We start from the raw sequence: 12,883 nt of genomic DNA, 5'->3' as shown, positions 1-12,883 counted from the left end.
ACCTCTCTCCCATAAGCTGTCAGAAATGCCACCTAGGGCTGGAAGACATTTACTTAATATGAAACCTTGTTCCTGCAGGAAGGGAAAGAACCTGCATCAAGAGACCAAAATGACCAAATGTTGACAGGATCTGTGGTATCTGAAAATCACTGGTGGATGCCCAGAATTCTTAATACAAATTCCAGAAAGTCTGAAGGCAACTGGCTGATAGGTATGAATTTGAAAGGAAGTAAGTGTTTTGCTTTTGAGAAAACATAATCACAAGAATGGGACAACAAAGGATGAGATGGTTGGATGGCATCACTGACTCGATGGACATGAGTTTGAGCAAGCTCCAGGAGTTGGTGATGGACAGGGAAGCCTGGCATTCTGCAGTCCATGGGGTCGCAAAGAGTTGAACACGACTCAGCGACTAAACTGACTGAATCATGAGAAAGATTCAATGTGGTAAAAGGATATTAAGACAGTCTGTGCTATGCTGCAGTAACAAATAAATCCTGAAATCTTAATTAGACTAATTTCAATCCTAAAGGTTTGTTGTAACAAAAATTTATTTCTCTTTCACAAAAAGTTGGTTGCATGTTAGGAAGCCCTTCTCCATCTTGCAACTATGTCCTATGGAAACAGTTTCTTCAACAGAAGAGAAGAAAGAGATGAAAAAGTCACATGCATCTTAATTGCCGCCCCATGAAAATGCTTCCCATCACTTCCATGCAGTGCATTAGAAAGAAGCAGGTACACGGCCTCAAGGGAAGCCGTGTAGAGAGCACATGGATATTTGATGAGCACTAACTATTTCACCCACATCAAACTCCCAGCTTCTGCCCAAATATCCCATCTTTTGCCCAGGGCCTTGAGTCCTTTATCCCTAAATATCCCATTCATTTCTCTTTTGACCAGGGAAATGTCCTGAGACATGTCCTGACAAGCTTGTCTCAGCCCAGGTTTCACAAAAGCACCAGTCAGAGAGCCATCAAAGGAGAGTCTGCTGTCTCGAGATGCATATCCAAGAAGACTGGGAAATGGTGACTCAGGATAGTTTGCTCACCAAACAATGTTTTCACTATGCACCAGGTGTGGTGTTCGTCCTGTAGATGCGACAGTGACTCTACAGACATGATTCCTGCTCTCAGAGAACTTAGAGTCTATTGGGTGGCCAATGAAACCACCGCACAAATGTGACAATAAGCTGAAGTGTGTACTGTGGAGGACAAGAACAGGTGGCTATGGTAGCATATAATCTCAACTGGGAGGGTCAAGGAAGACTTCTCTGAAGAGGTGATGCTTAAACTGAGCTAAGAAGGATGAAGAAGGGGAACTGAGGCAAAAGGGTATAAAGTGAAGGAAAAGTTCTCCAAGGGGAAGGCCCAGCACATGCAGAGACCCCAAGGGAGGGAGGGAACACGGAGTGTCTGAGGAGCTTCAAGGTGACCAGGGTGGCCGAAGCTTACGAGGCAGGAATGTCACTCACTGGGTGTCACAACCCCAGGGGAAATAATTCATGTGGAAAAGCACATGTTTTATTTTTAAATGAGATTTTTGTTTCAAGATTGCTTCAGTGCAGAGTGGCTAGAGTTTGGTGTTGGTTTTTAGGTGTGTGGGTCCTTCTCAGCATTGACTCTACATGGTTCATGATCAGTGCTCCCAGCTCCCACACAACCTTCTCATGAAGGTTCAGGGCCCAGCCAAACCCTCAGCATGGCTTCCAGAGAAAGCATGCAGAGCGAGACACAAACTTACTGGGAAAAGAAAACTGTGCAATTAGAAAAGGCTCCCTTCCTACCATCAAATGCCTTGGATGCCTCAAATCTCATAAACATCTCTTCAGGAAAAGAAGTGGTTAAAAGAAAGAAATTAGGGGTGAGTAGTTTCTCTGTAGAGGCCAAAATGAAAGGGTGTTCCAATAGTCCAGAGGCAAGAGGGCCTGAGTGAAAAGCAGAGGGGAATTGGGCTACCTGAAGAAGACCCTGAACTTGGGAGTGCCACCCCAGACTAGGGTCTGGCCCTGGGAGCGCCTCACTCTCTAAGGGGTTCAGAGGCCCTGGGTCTCCCTGTTGCCATCCAGACTTCAAGACTGATGGCTCTGGTGAGCCGTCCCCCACCTAGATCTCTGCTTTCTCCCCTCTCTTCCACCCCCACCCTGCCCTGCTGCCCCTCTGTTTCCCAGCTCCAGCTACTTTAGACCTTTCCCAGTTCCTCACAGCTTCTCAGAAGCTCTTCCCTGGCCCAGAACCTCCCTCCCCTTCCCTCCTCCTTCTCTTTCCTCTCAACCCAGCTTTCTCCTCTTAGGAGACTTTCCCTGATGCTCAGACAGAGACGAGTCTGCATGCTGTGCCTCCCAGCATCCTAGCCTCCTGCTCTTCACCCCATCACAATGTAGTCAGGACCCTTTGTTATGATCCCTTCTTCTCTCTTGGACTGCAAGCTCCCCCAAAGCAGCACCCACTTCCACGTGGGTCCCCACTGCCTCCATAGTGCCCACATGCTGCCAAGCACAGAGTAGGGCCTCAACCACTATTTCCTGAATGAATGAACAATCCAACTGCAGAGTGAGGATGTAAGTTTCTCAAAACCAGGAGTTTGACTGATTCAAGGCTACATTCCCAGCACCTAGAATAGATACTGGTGGGATGAATGAATGAATGACCTTCTGAGCTGGAAAGGATAACTTAAATGCCTTCATTTTTTAAGTGAAGACGCGGAGGCCCAGAAAAACCAAAGACCTGCCCACGGTTCCCCAGCTCAAACAGCCGGGCTGGGCTCCCAGTGCCAAGAACTGAAATCATCTGCAACACTCTGACCATCCTTTTTTTTTTTTTGAGGAAAACACACAGAGGTATTGATCCTTTCCAGAAGCAGCTGCTTAAGAGTGTGTGTGTGTGTGTGTGTGTGTGTGTGTGTGTGTGTGTGTGTGTGTGTGTGTGTGTGTGTGTGTATGAATGCATTTATTTGTGTATTCCCTGCCCTGCTCCAAGAACTGGAGGCAATTTGCCCACTATAGCTCATGGCAAGGCTGTATTTTCCAAACTCAAGAACAAAACATGAGTGAAAACAACCTGTTTGAGAAGGAGGGGCTGTAACACCTTTAGCAGAACCAGCTTCCTTGGCCAGAGCAGGAGAGCTCCAACAGAGAGGGTTTTCTCTGTAATCAAATTACCAAAATTGGTGATGAAGAGGAACAGAGCAGACATGGAAGATTTCAATTCCGCTGAAGGATTTGGCACACTGTCTCAAGGAACTGAATTTGCAAAATTCTTGCGTAAGGACAGCGTCACGTGGAGGAAAACTCTAGCTACGGGACCACAGATGGGGGTGGGCGATGCTGACCACCAAACCCTCCAAGTGATGTCTGGGTCATTGACACAAATCTTATCCGCCTCCTAGTCTATGAGGGGCAGGAGACAGTGCCTTGAGGAAGCTGCAGCCACAGTAACAATTAAGCACCAACTATCTGTACATAGCAGTTAACTTTCTAAAGCCCTTTCAGTCACACCACCTTATCTGATCCTCACCATGCAAAATAGAGGCTCAAAAGAGTCACGCGATCTCCCAAGGTCACGGAGAGAACGAGTGGCCGAAGCCCAGCTCTGCGGCCTACTGCTGCCCGCCCACTCATGGTTGTCTTGAGGATCAAGAGAGTGGCTCATTGAGGGAAGGACATTTACTTCTTTCAGGACAAAAGGGCATCATATTTTTTAATGTCCACATGGCACTGCTACCCTGCCAGATCAACTAGTCCCCCTAATGAGCATGTTTTCACTGATCATTTCTTACAAGGGTTCAAGTGAACACAGGTAAGGAGGAGAGAGAGCACAGTGGCTCATCTCCGAATCCAACCACAGATGCTTCTAAAGGGGGAATGGGGGTGGGATGAATTGGGAGATTGGGATTAACATATACACACTACTCTGTATAAAATAGATAACTAGAGAGAACTGGCTGTATAGCACAGGGAACTCTACTTAATGCTCTGTGGTTACTTAAAGGAGAAGGAAATCCAAAACAGAGGGGATCTATGTATACAAACAGCTGATTCACTTTGCTGCAGGGCAGAAATGAAAACAACATTGTAAAGCAACACTACTCCAATTAAAAAAAAAAGAGCCCGAGGTTTCTTCTGAGCAATGTCCTTCCCACTAGTTCCAGGAAATAGGTGCAGTCATATACCAAATTGAACTCTTGATGTTCTCCCTGCAAAACTGGCTCCCATCCATTGTTCTTCACCATAACAGATGCCACCAACCAGTTCTATAAACCAGAAACCTCAAGTTATCCTTGACACCTCCCTTTTCCTCACCCACCAAATCCGATCCACTGCCAAGTCCGTCTAACCTCCCAGCAACTTCCCATATCTGCCTTCTTTGTGCATTACACTCCCGCCCCCTCTGTCCAAGTGATCACCAAGTTTTGCTCGAGATGATTCCAGTCGTTTCCCCCTGCTCTCCTCATTTTCTGCCTCGGTTCCTCCAGTCTATCCTCCACACTGCAGCCAGAATGAGCATTTGAAAATGCACATTTGGACACACCACTCCCCTACTTAAAATGCTTCCATAAAACCTACTGCACCAATGTGGGCCATGAGGCCCGATGTGGCCCCACCTGCCTTTCTGGCCTCTCCATTGTCAGCTCCTCATTCACTCTCTAACCTCCAGATACACAGACCTTCTCTCTACCCTTGTTGAGGCTGTCCTCTCCCCCACCACAGGATCTCCATGTGTCCCATTTCTGGCATTCTCTGTCCCCATCTGCCTCTACCAACCAGATTCCTAGCTCTCCTTTAGAGTGCAGCTCACGTGCCATGTTCCAAGGAAGTCCGCATTCCCCAGAACTCGAGGCTGATTTCAGATCCTCCTCTGACAGACACAGTCGTAGGACAATGTGTTTAACTTTTCCAGCTTAAATTACAGAGATCCTAGACGTGGAGCTCTGTAAGGTCATAGATTGTGCTTTTGATGCAGACATTCGGGTAGGAACATGGTTGGCCCTTAGAAAATGTTTAATGAACTAATGATGCTTAAGGGAGTCCTACCAACTCTTTAATCAGAGCTATCACAATTTAAATCAAATCATACTCCATGACAACGGCCCATATTCATTCAGTCACAACCTTCTTCCTAGAAACCAGAACCTCACCTGGTACTTGATCAGAACTCAGTAGCTATTTATCGGGAAAAAGTTTAATTAATGAAGCGGCAGCACAGACACAACAGATGGAGAAAATGAGTTTCCTTGGAATGAAGGACCTTGACCAAGGATATGACCTTGCCTGCCATGATTAGGCAGACCATGGGCATTACCCAACCCCTGGAGATGGATCTGGGGATTATCACTGAAATGAAGTGAAACGTTTCTACTGAACAAGACTGAAAGCTGGGGGAAGGAAACTTCAACCCACACAATATCAGGCCTAGTGGTGAGAATGGCTGGCAAGGAAAGACTCAGCCCCCCATCTCTTCTCAATTATCCACCAAATTAAGTCTGGGTAGACCATGGAATGGTCAGAAGTTGGAGCATTCAAGAAAGTAAAACTGCAGCTTTGGGCCTCCAGCAGCATGGAGTGGGCAGGCAGGAGGGCAACCCCATCCTGGTTATAGAGTTGATAGGGCTCCCTACAACATCATCAGTTCTTTAAACATATACTAACAGCCAACCATGTTCCTACCTGAATGTCTACATGAAAAGCACAGTCTTTGACCTTACAGAGCTCCAAGTCTAGAGAAGAAACAGATTTATAAACACTTTATTGCAATTTGGAGAAGGAAATCTCAACCCACGCCAGTATTCTTGCCTGGAGAATTCCATGGATAGAGAAGCCTTGTGGGCTACAGTTCAGGGGGTCCCAAAGAGTCAGACAAGACTGAGCAACTAACACACATTGCAATTTAGTAATTAAGTGCCAGAACTGTTACCTAGCCCAAGCTCATACTGTTAATCACACAATTTATGGTAATGTGTAATGTTAGCTCTAGGAAGTTAAACTTGTAAAGAGACCAAACATGTAAAGCTATGGAGTGAGCCAGCCTGGCATCAGACGTGGGCCCCAAAGTGGACCCCACTGCAGAGCACATACAACAAGGGGCAAATGATAACCCTATATGCAAAACAGAAAAGGAGACACAGATGTACAGAACAGAATTTTGGACTCTGTGGGAGAAGGCAAGGGTGGGATGTTTTGAGAGAATAGCATCGAAGCATGTATATTATCTATAGTAAAACAGATCACCAGCCCAGGCTGGATGCATGAAACAAGTGCTCGGGCCTGGTGCGCTGGGAAGACCCAGAGGAATTGGGTGGAGAGGGAGGGGGGATCGGGATGGGGAATACATGTAAACCCATGGCTGATTCATGTCAATGTATGACAAAAACCACTACAATATTGTAAAGTAATTGGCCTCCAACTAATAAAACTAAATGAAAAAAAAAAAACAAGGGGCAGCCATTACTCAGGTTTAGACGACTGCTGCCAAGAGGTAGTGGTGTTGTCAAATAGGTCCATTTTTTTTAGGGAAGGGGAAAAAATCATACTTTTATGTGAAAAAATCTAAGTTTTATCTATTTATTTCTTTTCTGCAGTGGAAGCTCGGAGTCTTAATCCCTGGACCACCAGGGAAGTCCTGATAATGGCTCTTTTATCAGTCTTCTAATTTGAATTCCCCTTTTTTGTTAGAGTCCTTGAGCAATCCTTAGAGCTGGCTTCAGTGAAAACTCTTAAGTTTTAAATATGAGCTCAAACAGTTTGATTGTTTATTTCATTCTTAGTTTTTGTTTTTTTTAATTAGTGTAGGCCAGAGAAGTTCAAACCAATCTTCCCCATTTCGCAGATAAAGAAACTGTGACCCATGAGACAAGGTGATTTATGCCTTAAGCGAGATTCAGGGGCAAAACCTACCCTTCATCTACTGCGCTACAACCCCGCCGTCTGTCCCACCACTCCCTTTTCTCCCACGGAGAAGTGGGCATCAGCTCAAGATACACAATCCTCATGAAAAGGGTCGACTCTGGGCTGGAGGGAATGGGTACAAAAAAAAAAAAATGCCCTCATTTTCCCAGCTGCCATGGTATCCAGCAGTTCCTCCCGGGATGAGTTGCCAGAAAGAAGTTACATGTGTTCACGGCCAAGTCCTCAGCCACAGAGACAGAAGGGGATGGATGGGCCCTGGAGGGCAAGAGATGGTAAGGGCAACAAGAAGGGCATTTTATAAGGGTGACATCTGTGGGAAGTGATTCAGAGAGCCTCACCTGGCAGCATCTGTGATGCTCCAGCAGGAGGAGTTTACCACTAGGCTCTGGGGCAGGCCAGCTAGACAGGGGGAGCTGTTCTCAGCAGTGAGCATGAAGACATCCAGGCAGCCACAGCCAGTTATTGCGGGAGGAGGAGGGTGTCAGCCAAACAGTGCTAATGAGATGCCAAGGCAGACAAGCCTGGGAGCACATCACCAGTGTGTCGCTGACGCTCAAGAATGCCATTCCTATTTGGACTGATTCTTGCTCTCCTATTCATGTTCCGAAAGTTGGGAAATGAAGTGAGGCCTGAAAAGTTCAGTTTGGACAGTGCCTGGAATAGCACAGAATGTCACCAGCCACAGCAAGGCGCTCCTCTGTGCCAGTGGAGAGGACGTGCCAGCACCAGCACCGAGCAGAGACCTCACACCCTCACAGCCCAAGCAGCATCTTCCCTTGTGCGGTGGGGAAGCTTCTTGGGAGAACGGCAGAGAAACCAAGACCCTGCTTTTGTGTTTTGTTGCCCTTTGACAAGATGCAAGGGAACTTTTGTGAAATTTTCTCATGAAGACCAGAAATGAAGTTCACAGCACCTCTTGGCTCTAGCAAGTCCTTATACCAGGGAGTTCAACAGCCCTAGCCTCCCACCCTGGCTGATCTTCACAGAGCTCCGTGAGGCCAGGCCTAAAGCAGACATGGGCAAGGAGAGGTCTGTGACGATGACCCCCAGGACCTCTGGCTGGTGTGAGACCCCCCCAAAGACACACACACATCCACACGCACGAACACAGTGGCCACACAGTGACTGTTAAAGACAAAAAATAGGGTTGGGTCTGAAAGGACAGCAGTTGCTGTGCTAAAACCTGAGTGGTATGCAGAGGCACGCCTCTCTGCTAAGCCCTAATCCCCCTGGCATCTGGGGCCTGCTATTTGCATAAGTAAATGGCAGCTCATTAAGAACACATTACTTGCTCTGTAACCATGTAAGGAAACCAACCCACTGAACCCTAAACCCCTGGAGATTTCTTTAATTCAGTTTCGCAGCCTTGGAGGCATGAGGCAGAGTCTGTCATCTGCCATCTGTCTGTCCAGCCAGAAGAGGAAGAATAGACCCTTATGGAAACACAGAAGAGACTTCATAAATATTTGTTGAAGAATGAAAGATGGTAGGCCAGCTTTGCAAAGGGCAGATCTTACTAAAAATAGAATAATGTTTGAACCACACTGGTTAGGCTGGAGGACGGTGACTGCAAATTGCCCGTTAGCTTTTCTGACATTTGTCCATGTGATGGCTCTGATTGAGGGGGTCACAAGTGGAATGGAGAAATCTGGAGTTTTAAAATGCCTCCCAGGGATTCTTAGTTACTCCACTGCTTGAGAACCACTGCCTTTGAGGCTTCTAGGAGCTTGTCAGAAATGCAGCGTCTCAGGCCCTGTGAAGCCCCGCTGGGTCAGAACCTGCATTTAACAAGCATGGCTTCGCTGGTGGCTCAGCAGTAAAGAATTCAACTGCAATACAGGAGCTGCAGGAAACGTGGGTTCAAACCCTGGGTTGGGAAGATCCCTGGAGGAGAACACGGCAACCCACTCCACTATTCTTGCCAGGAGAATCCCATGGACTGAGGAGCCTGATGGGCTATAGTCCATGAGGTCAGAAAGAGTCAGAGCATGACTGAAGTGACTTAGCACACAGTTAAGCGTTCTATGCAGAGTGGCTGGAAGAAGCACAAGCTGGAATCAAGATTGCCGGGAGAAATATCAATAACCTCAGATATGCAGAAAGTGAAGAGGAACTAAAAAGCCTCTTGACGAAAGTGAAGGAGGAGAGTGAAAATGTTGGCTTAAAGCTCAACATTCAGAAAACCAAGATCATAGCATCTAGCCCCATCACTTCATGGGGAATAGATGGAGAAACAGTGGAAACAGTGGCAGACTTTATTTTGGGGGACTCCAAAATCACTGCAGATGGTGATTGCAGCCATGAAATTAAAAGACGGTTACTCTCTGGAAGGAAAATTATGACCAACCTAGACAGCATATTAAAAAGCAGAGACATTACTTTGCCAACAAAGGTCCATCTAGTCAAGGCTATGGTTTTTCCAGTGGTCATGTATGGATGTGAGAGTTGGACTGTGAAGAAAGCTGAGCACTGAAGAAATGATGCTTTTGAAGTGTGGTGTTGGAGAAGACTCTTGAGAGTCCCTTGGACTGCAAGAAGACCCAACCAGTCCATCCTAAAGAAGATCAGTCCTGGGTGTTCATTGGAAGGACTAATGCTGAAGTTGAAACTCCAATACTTTGGCCACCTCATGTGAAGAGCTGACTTATTGGAAAAGACCCTGATGCTGGGAGGGACTGGGGGCAGGAGGAGAAGGGGACGACAGAGCATGAGATGGCTGGATGGCGTCACCGACTCGATGGACAAGAGTTTGAGTAAACTCCGGGAGTTGGTGATGGACAGGGAGGCCTGGTGTGCTGTGATTCATGGGGTCGCAAAGAGTTGGACATGACTGAGTGACTGAACTGAACTGAGGCATTCTGTGGCCTAGTTTTGGAGGTTTGAGGAGCAGCAATCCAGAGGCGGTCCAGTGGCCTCTGTATGAGTTGGTGGGGCTCAGACAGCCAAGCAGACCCCTGTCTGAGCACTACCCAAGGCAGCCCGTTACCAATATGTGGCCACTTGGTCACAGCTTCACCCACCTCTTATGGGGCACAGAGGTTGTATCAGTGGCCCACCCCAGAGGCTCTTGTTCATGGTGCAGACATAAGTAATCCTCCTCTCTCACCACATGAAGACCCAGAAGCAGGGCTGCCCTCAGAAGCACAGGCTGGAAGCCCAGGAATAGCAGGGCCTTGAGCTCGGGTCTCTGCTTCAGTGTGCATCCCTGACATGTGGAACAAACAGCAGCAACCCCCACGGCTAGCAAATTCCAGGCTGGCCTGATCCCAGGCCCAGCAGTGACCTGGGAGGGCCTCTTGTGCCCTCAGCAGCCACTCAGGGAGGGAGCGCAGGCAGGCTCAGAGCACTTGGGTCTATTTCTAGTGCCCTCTGGAGTCACTGATGGTTTGATGATTGCCGGTCAGCTGCCCAAGGGTGCCCAAGCCAATGACTTCCTTGGGACACAAGGCAGGCCCAGTGTCTGCCAGGACAACAGCAGCCCTCTGCTTCACACCAGTCCTAACTCACGCCTGCCTCCACACCAGAGCCATCAGGGTCATCATGGGTTTTCTCAAATGCCTGTCTTTCTCATCCCAGGCAGGGCCGCGCCCCACCTGGCGGATCAGAACACAGTAGGGGAGCAAGACACACAAGACAGAGACTCCCGAAGCCATGCAAGTGCCAATTGTGGGGGTATTTTTAGCCCCGATCTCTCTGGATATGCAGCTCATGAAACCCTCCTCTGTCAGCGGGCCCTCTCTCCCCTGGCTCTGGAGGGGTGGGTGTTGCCTTAGTAACCATGGTGTGGCTCTGCTGCTTTGGGGACAGCTGTAACAGCCCACAGGTATCCGAAAGAGGGACCTAGGGCGGTCTCCGCTTCAGGCTCTGGCCTTCTCGCCCTGTGCAGCGTCCCCAGGGAATGGGGCCGCAACGACTCCGGGGCCCAGGAAGCCCCATGCAGACATCACAGGGGCCTCCGTGGGAGACTCTGAGACTTCAGGCTTTCAAAGATGTCCAAGCCACCATGAAGACAACACGCAGTGCCCACCTCAGCTCCTGTCTTTAAATTTTCATGAAATGTCCTTAGCTCACTGGGAGGTTAATTATCCCTGGGAGGTGAGGGTGCAGGGGGCAGGGGGCAGACAGGAGTAACCCTTGTCTGTTTTTCTACTCCTCACTCTGCTTTTTGAAGACCTTCATACTGTTTCCTTGAAAGGGGCCAGGGGTGAGGGGCCGTGTTGCTCCGAGGTCTAGAATTTTTCTCAGTATTTATTCCTTCCTGATTCCATCTTTGCTTTCCAGCAGATGCCTAGGAAAGTCTGGCCCCAAATCTCCAGCCCATTCCCCTTAGGTAATGTCCCATCTCTCCACGGTAATGAACTTGGGATAATCAGATGGACTGTTAGTTACCTTGTAGCACAGGAAGGCAATGCCTGAACCCAGAACAGACAGGCATGAATGCCACTGGGGCAAAGCAAGCGGGGGTTCCAATGTGGGTTTAGCCATGTGACCAGTGGAAGAAGAAATCGTCACCATCCCCATTCAATTAGTTATAGCATGTTTTTGAGAGCCTGAGTCATAAAATGTACTAACAGAACAAACCACAGAATCTCTAATAACCACATTCTTTTTTTTTTCCATGATGAAAATAGCTCTACTGGATTTTTTTTATGGTTATATAAACAATACCTGCTTTATTGTTAAAAAAAAAAAATTAAACAATACAGAAATGTGTTGGGGGAAAAAGTCAGGATGGCTGCCACCCAGACATTACCACTGCCTGCTTTTTTCCTGGTTCTTTTTTTCTTTGTTGTTGCTGGTTGTTTTGCTGTGGGGTTGGGTTTTTTTTTTTTTTTTTTTTTTGGCCCCATCACAGCACCAGTTGTCAGGGATCAAACCCATGTCCCCTGCAGTGGAAGTTCAGAGTCCTGACCCCTGGACCCCATGGATTTCTCACACTGTCTGCTTTTCATGAGCAGTTTTCACACTTCTTGCATACATACATGTGCAATTTTCCATAGATGGAATTGTGTCATGCACACTGCAGTTTTCTTTCTTTCTCTTTGCCACAGGGTTTTTGTGAGTTATCTTGCCATCTCCTCATCCAATCTCCCTGCTTGGGTACCTGATGTTAGTAGCCTATCTTATCAGCCAGAATCATATGTAAGCAAATTTCCATGTCCATGTCTGACTCAAAGACATCCTCTCCTACTCCCAGGAACCATCTCACCACACTCTCTGGGCCAAACATTATTTCAGTCTTTCTTCAACATCTCAGGACTTCCCTGGTGGTTCAGATGGTAAAGAATCTGCCTTCAATTCAGGAAACCCAGGTCCAATCCCTGAGTTGGGAAGATTCCCTGGAGAAGGGAATGGCACACTCCAGTATTCTTCCCTGGAGGAGCCCATGGACAGAGGAGCCTGGCGGGCTACAAATCCATGGGGTCACAAAGAGTTGGACACCCCTGAGCGACTAACACTTTCACTCTTCAACATCTCAGGGAAAGCAATCTTGTAAATCCCTAGGTTACTTCTGTGCTAGAAATGGTGCACCAGTTTCCCACCTCTCATTAAGATATAAACAAAGGCTTTGAAGTGACCCTCAAAGTCCTGCATCATCTGCCCCCTCTCTGAATCCTTTCCAACCAATCTCCCTTTTGGAGCCTCTAGACTGGCCCTACTGCCTCCCCGACACAGGGTCATGGCACCTGCCATTCCCTCTGCCTGATTCACTCATTTTCTACACCATCCACAAGGCTCATTCCCTCCCCTCCTCCAATCTTCAGTTTAATATCACCTTCTGAGTGAGGCCCTTATTGGCCACTCCACTTAAAATTGTATATTTCTCCCCAATGTTCCTTTCCTGTCCCTTATTTTCCTCTGACACCTATCTCCAGCCAACATGCCATGTATTTTACTTACTTATGAGCTGGGTCACCCACCAGGAGGCAGACTCAGGGAAGACAAGGTTATTGATTCTTCCTGTGCACTGCTATATCTCCA

Source organism: Muntiacus reevesi, chromosome 5 (assembly GCF_963930625.1).
Source record: "Muntiacus reevesi chromosome 5, mMunRee1.1, whole genome shotgun sequence".
NCBI lineage: Eukaryota > Metazoa > Chordata > Mammalia > Artiodactyla > Cervidae > Muntiacus > Muntiacus reevesi.
This window is presented reverse-complemented; position numbering follows the sequence as displayed.